Here is a 10,126-nt window from a genome sequence, read left to right as displayed (position 1 = left end):
GGTGATGGGAACTAGGAATGCCAACTCTTTTTATGGAGTCCTTATGCTCAGGGTGGCTGGTACTAGATCTGAATGCAGTGAGTCTCAGTTTGCTGAGTGCAAAGTCAAAACCAAGCAGGGTCTAGAACAGAGATGGAGAAAGGTTTATTGCCTGCAGAAGGCAAGGGGAGCTTGGGAGTCATTTCCAAAGAAGTGCTCTCCTGGAAAGGCTGGAATTTTATTCAGGGAACCCATACTTATGTATAAAAGAATCTCTTTAGAGGTAAGCACTTCCTGAGCATGCTCAGTTAAGAAGCACATTGCTGAGCGTGCTCAATGTAAGGATGATTCCAGAAGAAAAGATCTCGGGTACATTTTGGAGCATGACTCATTCAAGGTCATGGTATGGATGTTTGAAAGATTATCATGGTGGACAGGAAGGCATTGGCATCTCCTCTGCCCCAGTCATGAAGATGACAGACAGCAGTACCTCTTGGCACATACAACATTCACCAGAAAATTGTACCTGAAAAAAAAAAAGAGAGAGTCTCCTTGTCGTGGCTGCTAACACTGTTGTGTTATTTGAAAGTGTAGTGCGTTAAACATAGATGTGTACTGTATACTCATAACCAACTCTAAAGCCCACTTAGAGAGGTATGGAAGACAGGCCATAGAGGCCAAGGCAAGTACCAAAGCAGGAAAAACAGAACAACACATCAACAGGCAGAAGGGGGTGTTAGCAGATCTTAAATCCACTCATACCAATAATTACATGAAATTAAAATGCCCGAGAGTATTAACCAGGAGATTTGTCAGGCCAGATTTTCAAAGGAGGACCCAAGTCCCTGCTGTAGAGTGTGGACCGCGGCTCCACTGCCCGACCTTTGACTGCTGGTAGCTTTCAGACCTCACCTGAAGCCTTCCCCTCTAGCCCTTTATCTAGAGAAGCTGATTAGAAAGCCTGAGCACTTCCTCCCTTGGTGCGCCAGAGAGAGCTCAGCCTCGAAACCTTGCCCTGGCCCCACCCCCACCACAAAAGTCCTAACCCTTGCCCTTCAGGCCTTGTTAGATCTGAGTGAGAGATCTGCCCTGAACCTCAACTGTGTATATAAGAAAACCCTGTGCAGCATCAATGTAAACACACACACACATTTATATGCTTATATTTACATTTAATGTAGGAGAAAGATACACTACACAATGCAGATGCTCAAAAGGCAAAATTGGGTGGATAAATTAATAGTCCGTGAGTCAGAGGTACCAAGGAAGAGAGGTTTATAGATATCGGTGGGTCAATTCACCAAGAGGATCTACTATGTACAACAGCTGATAGAATCTCACAGGCCCAGCTTAGCCTTACCAAGAGTAAACCCTGAGAGCAGTCATACTGGGTGTGTGTGAGGGGGTGGTGGTTACAAAAGCACTGGGAAAGAGAGGGAAAGAGACCATGATGGGAACCAGCTCCTGCAACTATGGAAAGAGGCTGCTTAGTGGAAACTGAACCATTTCCACGGGGGACCAACAGGAGGGGGCATAGGACAGACTCAGCGCTGCTCCTCCAGGAGAGCTCAAAGGCGGTATCTCTACACCAACCTCTTTCCCTCGCTTACAGCCCTTTCCAGGCCTGTGCCCGATCCCATGAGACACTGCAGATGCTCATCCCAGGAGCTTGGAAGGGAAGCATCCCCGTGTGTAGGAACAGCGAGCAGGGGTTTGGGCAGAGAACGAACAGTGTCCGTTGTACTAAAGCAAGGAGGCCACTGAGCCATCGTAAGGCATTGAGCCAAAGTCATTGCCAAAGCCAATGAAGACACACAGAGTCCCCTCTCCCTCGCTGGATTCTATAACCACATGGCCTAGTCACACTCACAGCACGTGGGCATGACATCCCTGCTCTGATCACACTCTGCTGCCTGCCCACCACATGCTCACAGCTGCTTCATTTCCTGCGTGGCTTCCAGGTGGGACACAGACACTCCAACACATATTTCTCCAAAGCTGAGAAACGAGTGGCTGCTCACTTCCCGTGAAAGGGAGCACAAGGCCCAAGGAAAGTTTACTAGTGAGTGACAGGACCAGCCACATGCAAAACATAAAGCTGAAACATGATTATCATTATTGGTAGAAGGAGGATTTTAATATTATCATTATAAATTTTAAAATTATACATTTTAAGACAGCAGTCATAAAGTATTAAAACAGCTGCTTTCTAAAATCACAGCTTTGTGGCCACAGAGGTGTCACAACCACAGAGGGGCCCCAAGGACAGACTTTGAATATGAGTCTAGAAGCGTCCACGCATACATAGCTTGTCCTTGAGAGCAAAGCAATCTTGCCTTGTGGCCCTGCTCACAGGTCCATTTCCAAGGCGCCGGTTCCGCTGACAGCTCTTTGCTGCCCTCTGGTGGCCAGTTGACAGACAGCAGCACTTGCTTCCTGGGAAGGACTCCGACTAAACAGCCTGGGGCCAGCGTTCCCTGTCACTTACCCATCATGGGTTTGGGCCTGTGCTGACATCCCAGGGAGAGTGTTAAGATGTTTTCTCACTTCATTCAGCTTCTACAGTTATAGTCCGGCCATAGGAAGCACTATAGGGATGTAAATGGGTGTTCTGCGGGTACTCAATAGTGCGTCCTTGCCAGCGAGCCATTTAGTGCCTTCTCAGGTTGAGGATCTCAAGGCAAGGTTTATTTATCCATTGGATTCCCTAGACCAGTGGTTCTCAACCTTCCTAATGCTGGGACTGCTTAATACAGTTCCTCATGCTGTGGAAATGTAAGGTTATTTCATTGCTACTTCATAGCCGTAATTTTGCTACTGTTGTGAATTGTAAGCATCTGTGTTTTCTGATGACCTTAGGTGACCCCTGTGAAAGGCTGTCCAACCCCCAGAAGGGTAACAACCCACAGATTGAGAAACACCATACTAGTCTGTGCCTATACAAACCGGGAATCTCATCAGTGAATAAATGAACTAGTGGTTTCCCCTGAGACACAGTAGTGTGGAAACAACTGATCTTTTGTGTCTAGGTAAGATAATAACTGATTTTCTACACTCAAACTTTGAGAAGAATCAGGTGGGGGGGGGGGGGGAGACTTCAGGCTCTAGACTTCCTTCAGCTGCTACTTAGCTTGGGAGTGTGTTTTGGTGCCACCTAGTGGCTGTATAACGTTTTAACCAGCTCTCTTCATTGCCAGGGAGGGAGCTAGAGAGAACAGAAATGCTTTGCTTAGCTGATATACTCACTCAACAGGTCAGAGGGGTCTCTGTAAGTGCACCCCAGGTATGTCTACAAGCCCTGTCAAGACCTGCAAGACCTGAGCCCTGAGTCCCCTCACAATTACTAGAGTAACTGATCCCAAAAGGTAGAGTAAATTTAAGGATCTTTTTCTGCGGTCCTTGAGTCCCTGATGCTTTCCAAAGGGTCCCTCATTACCCATCTATGCAAAGCGTAGGCTCAGTACCAAAAAACTGAGAGTAAGGCACTACTGAGCACTCATCGCCAGGTGGACCATCATTTCACCACACTGGGGCCCAGGAAATACTGTAGGAGTGGAAAGATGATAAATGCCGGAGGTCAGGAAAGGGCACTAAAGAATGCTGTCTCTGCACGGGACACAGTTGCAGTCATCAGGAACACACTGTGGCTGTGACCACCTGTGCATGAAGGTAGAGGGGCAATAAACTGGGAAGAAGTAGGACATCAACCAGTGTGGGAGAGGGAGAAGAGAAAATCATGAGGGAGAATGTGACCACAATGCATTGTATGCAAATAAGACACCGTCAAATCTGATCTATTGCAAAACAGGTGAGTCGTCGGTAATCCCTCACAGATGTGCTTGTCTCCTAAGCTTTTCAGGATCCTGTCAAGGTGGCACTGATCATCACTCTGATCCACTGCCCGTTAGAAGACATTGTTACAAGAGCTTATGTTACAACAGATTGTTACAAGAGATTGAGGGAATCCCTTTTGTTGAGAAATAATCGCTACCTTTCTATTTACATAGTCACTTTCTACTCTAATATGTATGTGTGCGTATGCTATATACAACTATGTACATCAGTGTGTGTGTGTGTGTGTGTGTGTGTGTGTAGAGAGAGAGACAGACAGACAGACAGACAGACAGACAGACAGACTGACAGAGACAGAGAGACAGACATTGCTTCCTGGCAATGAACCCAGACAGAATATCCATCTGAATAAAGGCCCACAGAACATGTAATTGGGGTAGATTAAAGAAAGCAGATGCTCCCGACTTGTCCTCCTGGGACCCACTGATTAGACCTAAGCTCCTTCTCTTAACTGAGGCGTAAAATGAACTCCAGCATCCTTGTGTCATGCTCCCCCTCCAGTTCCAAAGCATAAGGAGCTGGCTTTATAATTGTACTTGTGAAGCTGTAGGTCTCTTGTTGGCTCCCCAGTACGCCTTGATCTAACTCTGCAGCCCACTTGATATGCCAAAGCTGCAGACTCTGAAAGAGCACGCCTGAGGTGTCCTCTCCAGGGACAAGGGACGATTGAGTGGCTGTAGAGATGGACTGAAATTCAGTAGCAATTACAAGAAAAGTGGGCGTGGTACAATATGAGAAATCCAGTGGGGTCCTAGGAACAAATGCAGAGTGGGGCACCAGGCAGGTAAGTTGTTACTGAGTTGACCATGGCCAGTGTGTTAGTTGATTTTCCATTGCTGTGATAAAATACCATGACCAAAAGCAACTTGGGGTGGAAGAAGCTTTACAGAATACAGCTTGTGGTCCATCATCCAGGAAGCTGGCGCAGGACTGGTGCAATTTGCACAGCCTGGTGCTACAGGCATGCAAAGGATGCTCTTCATCGAGCAATTAGCTGCCCTCTGCGGAAGATGCCATATATCTGTGCTCCTGGTAGTTCCAGGCCATAGCATCACTGGTACCTTTTCTGGGGGCAGGGGTGGCCTTATTGCGTTTCCCGCAGCCCAGCCTTTACTCACCCTCATGTCCTGATGCTCTCGCCCAGTCCACGCTTTCCCAGGCCAGAAGCTGACAAAACTGGCAGCTGATAATGGCTCTCTAGACCCCAGCTGGCTGCTTGAGTAGTCTCTAGGTGCAGGCTTCTGTTCTCCATCGCTTTTGGTAGCAGTGGACATCAGCGCCGGCACAGAAAGTATCTCCCTTACCAGCAAGGCTAAGGGGCTTGTAGTGGAGACCTTGTGAGATAGCAGGATCCAAGAGGGAGGCAAGACCCAGGTATACCTTGTGGCTTAACCTCATGCCCAGGTGGTGTGGTAGTCCCCTCTATGTGCTGTGATTACTATTAATGAATAAAGAAACTGTCTTGGCCCGTTGGTAGGGCAGAACTTAGGTAGCTGGGGAAAATTGGACTGAATGCTGGGAGGAAGAAGGCGGAGTCAGAGAGAGATGCCATGGAGCCACCAGAGGCAGACGCTGGGAATTTTACCTGGTAAGCCACTGCCATGTGGCGATACACAGATTAATGGAGACGGGTTAAATTAATATGTAAGAGTTAGCTATTAAGAAATTGAAGCTAATGGGCCAAGCAGTGATTTAGTTAATACAATTTCTATGTGGTTATTTCAGTTCTGGGCAGCCAGGACAAAAAGTGGCCCCTCCCCCAACACCCAGGTAGTCACATGCCTGTGGATCCAGAAAACCTAGGATTTGGTTACCCAAGCAAAGGCACCACTCAAAAGAGAACTTAAAGGAAATGAGAACAGACCATGTTATAGACAGATGAAACCCAGCAATCCAGCTGGGATGCCTTTGATATGAGCTGGAGAGTCAGATCAAGGTCTACCAGAGACTAGACAGACCCACAGCTCCACAGCAACCAGATTTCCTGCTGTGGCATGATGGAACAAGGTGGAGATCCAGGGACTGACTTGGGTCTGAAATGCCCCCAGAAAAAGCTGGCTTGTTGAAGGCTTGGTCCCCAGGTTTCGGTGCTATCGAAAGGTGATTGGATCCTAAGAGCGCTAACCTCGCGAGAGGATTATTCTGTTGGTTCGTTCGTAGCTGAATGGTGCAGGAGATGGAAGCCAGTCTAAAGAAGTGATTTACTGGAGGCATGCATGCCTAATTTATCTTGTTCTTTGATCCTTCCCACCTCTGCATGCTTGGCGGCTACCATGAGGCAAGCAGGTTCCCTCCGTCATTTCTTTACTGTGAGGATACAGCAGCCTTTCCGCTGGCCTCAAAACAGCAGCCATTGTGTGCAACCATGAGGCAGAATAAACCTTCCTTCTCTAATTTGTTACTCAGGTATTCTGTCATAGCTGTGGAAAGCTGATACGGAGAGCTGAGACCAGAAACAGGGTCGATAGAAATGAGAATCTCTCAGGAACAGAACTAGAATCCACTCAGGCTGCATTTTGACGATGGCATTGCCAACATTTGTTCCATGCCCCAAGAATTTGTGGAAGCCTGAATTTAAAGGTGACAATCTAATTAATTTTCAGACAACACAGCTATCATGGGTATTACTGGCTGTCTTTAGCCAGATTTGCAGTGTGAATAGGGAGTTGAAAGCAGAGCGGGAGGATTTGAAAAGCTTACAGCGTCCCCAGAGAAGAGACTTGTCAAAGCTTAGGCCAAGGGAGATGTGGTTTCTAAATATCTTAGTGCCCATAAAGAGAGACCACAGTTAAGCTTGGTAGTTCATTCCTGCAATCTCAGTGTTTGAATGTCTGAGTCTTGTCTTGCAAGTTCTAAGCCACCCTGAGCTATATACCAGAGCATCTCAAAATCCTTAAGAAGCAAAGGGGAAAATAAGGAGGGGAAGAATGAGGGAAAGCCTAGGAAAAGGGGAGGAGAGAGATATCATTGGGGAGTCTCAAGAAATAGATAGATACCTACCCATCATATGTTCAAGCGTGTAAAGGTAAAAGCTCATTGGAAAGACTGCTTCTGGGAGAAGCAACACATGTAATCCCAGCATTTGGAGGACTGGGATAGGAAGTATGTGAGTCTTTGAGGTCAAAGCCAGCCCGGGATGAGGCCATCTCAAAACAAAGATGAGGAAAAACGAGAAGGCAGAGAGGAGGAGAGAGGAGAAGAAAAGCCACACCCAGCCTGGGCTGCATAGTGATACCCTATTCCAGAATGAGATGGGGGAACAATTAACTTCGCTTGCCTTGTAAAAAGAGTTTTGGGGTACCATGCTTACACAGAGCTACTTAGGAAACAGTTTCTTACATTCGGCCATGCAGACACTTGGAGGACATCTGAACTATGTCCAGGGAATGCTGCAGCTGCTTGAAATATTAGCAAACTTTGGCGTTGTCCACATGAGACGGGTATTACAGACTTGCATTCTTTAAAAGTCAAGGCTTTCTGGGAGATTCCACTAAAATTTTAACAAAAGGACTAGGAAGTCAGGCGTTGTGTACCAAGCTCAGTATCCCTCTGAGAGGGCTAAAAGTGAAGTTGTGGGAATGAAGCCATCGATGAAGTGGAGACCCCCAGGAAGTACAGTTGCCAACCATACAGAGTAACTGCCTGAGAAAACCAAAGGCACCCAGCAGAGCCAGCCCAGGAGAGAGGCCACATGAGTACCATCTGGTGACATCACCGGAACTGGGATGCCCAGGGTCTCTGAAACCCACTTCCTGACAGCATTTCCAGGTACTGAATGAAGGATTTAATGTTTTCTCTGTTGGGTTTGGTCTTGCGTTGTGGGCCTGATGCTGCTCCTGGGGATGGAAATGTTTGCCTTGCCCCACTATTTTATGCTGGGACTATGTAATATACTTCTTTCTTAGTGATCAGCTAAAAGTTGCTTTGAGTATCAGTGGAATTTTGGACTTTTTTTTTCTTTTACTCTCTCTCTCTCTCTCTCTCTCTCTCTGTGTGTGTGTGTGTGTGTGTGTGTGTGTGAGTGTGTGTGTGTGTGTGTGTGTGAGTGTGTGTGTGTGTGTGTGTGTGTGTGTGTGCAGGTGAGAAGGCTCGATAACAGCTTTCAAAAGTTAGTTCCCTCCTCCAATTTAGTTCCCAATTCCCATTCAATTCTGGGAATTGACTCCAGACATCAGGCTTGGGGCCAGGCATCCATAACTTCGTAAGCCATCTCAACAACCCAGACTCGAGCTTTGGAGAAGCGCTAGACTTGTTAAGGCAATGGTAACTCTTGGAGATGGACTGAAAATATTTTTGAATTATGATATTCTCATGAATGTTAAGCATCCAGGGATGGAATATTTGGTATGAAATGCTCTCCAAAGTCTTGTTCCCCAGATAGTGGTGCTGTTGAGGGGTAGTTGGGTCACGAAGATGCTAACCTTGCAAGCAATCATCTTGTCTTCCTACTATTAAACTCCACTCAGCTCCCGGGGCCTAGTGCTCATTCTCTATCAGCCTTCACAGAATGGGGAGGGTGCATCCTGACTAAACCTTCATTTGACACCAAATCCTCTAGATCAGCTACTGGACGGTTTGCATTAAGAACAAACATGTTGCCTGATAGAAAAGACAATAGGGAATCACCTTGAACTCATTGGCACAGGAAAAGACTTTCTGAACAGAACATCATTAGTACAGGCACCAACATTAACAATTAGTAAATGGGATTTCATGAGACCTAGAAGCTTCCGTACGGCAAAGGACACTGTCATTTGGACAAAGTGGCAGTCTACAAAATGTGAGAAGATTTTTGCCTACTGCACATCTGATAGAGGGCTGATATCCAAATAAATAAGGACTCAAAAAACTATCGAGAAAACAACCCAATTTAAAAATGAGATACAGATCTAAACAGAGACTTCTCAAAAGAGGAAACTCAAGTGGCTGAGAGACAAATAAATGTTCAATATCCTTAGTCATCAGGGAAGTGCAAATCAAAACTAGTTTGAGATCCATGTGAGTTCACAGGAATGACTAGGATGGCTAACACAAGCGGAAGCTCATGCTGGCGAGGAGGAGAAGTAAAGGAAACACTCATCCATTGCTGGTGGGAGCGCAAACTTGAATAGCCACTATGGAAATAAATACTGCAGTTCCTCGAGAATACAGGGATTGATCTACCTCAAGGTCCAGCTATGCCACTCCTGGGCATATACGCAAAGGGCACTTCTTTCTACCACAGAGATGCTTGCTCAGCCATATTCACCTCTGCTCTGTTCCTGACAGCCAGATAGTGGGAAACTAGATGTCCTTCAACAGATGAATGGATAAAGAAAATGTGGAACATTTACACAATGGAATATCACTCAGTCAAAAAGGGAAAAACTGAAATTAAGAAATTCACAGGCCAGTGGATTGAACTAGGAAAAAAAATCATCCTTACTGAGGTGACCCAGAACCAGAATTGGGAAAACAGAGCCCCAACTGGTCATACTTGTCACAAAATGAAGCTCGCAGCACTAGGATTAAGTTACATCTAATTGAGATGTTGACCGAATGGGTCCCGTGGGAACCCCGACATAATTGAGGCTATTGCTGAGATTATAGGTTGTTCTCTACAGACTAATGGCAAGGACCCATTGCTGAAGACATCACTACACAACTCATGGAACACGAAGTCAAACTGATCCCCACATAGAGCCTTTACCCCTACTGGCTTCTGTGCAGGAAGGTACTAAACACATTACCAAAGAAGTAACATAAACACCAAGCCAGCCATAAAGCCTTTGGTCTACAATGGTGTCCTGCCTGTAAATACACTAGTGTTGTGGTAGCACTCCACCACTGTGGGAGTAACTACCCAATATCCAGTTGGACTGAAGGCAAATTAGTAAGACACTCCATGAGATGGAACCCATATCTGACATTGCTTGGGCTACCAAGAATCTGACACTAGATAGTTCAAGAAGCCATTATAAAACTAAATATTTCTATTCTAGATAGATAGATAGATAGATAGATAGATAGATAGATAGATAGATAGATAGATGCAAACATGCATATATACATACAGAGACATAAATACATAAATATAGATATAAAATATAGCAATAAAATGGCTCCTAATGACATTCTGCATACTCATAGATACTTGCCTTGCTCAGCCATCTGCAGGGAAGCTTCCTCCTGCAGCTCTGGGAACAAACACAGAGACACCCAGCCAGACATTGTGCAGAGAGGGAGAGACCTTGACACATTTCACCCTGAAGGGGATGTCTCTGACCAATTCCTCTTCTCAGGGTTCAGGGAACCC

This window comes from Microtus pennsylvanicus, chromosome 6 (assembly GCF_037038515.1).
Source record: "Microtus pennsylvanicus isolate mMicPen1 chromosome 6, mMicPen1.hap1, whole genome shotgun sequence".
Taxonomy (NCBI): Eukaryota; Metazoa; Chordata; class Mammalia; order Rodentia; family Cricetidae; genus Microtus; species Microtus pennsylvanicus.
The sequence above is the reverse complement of the archived record's forward strand: the minus strand, read 5'-3'. Positions refer to the sequence as shown.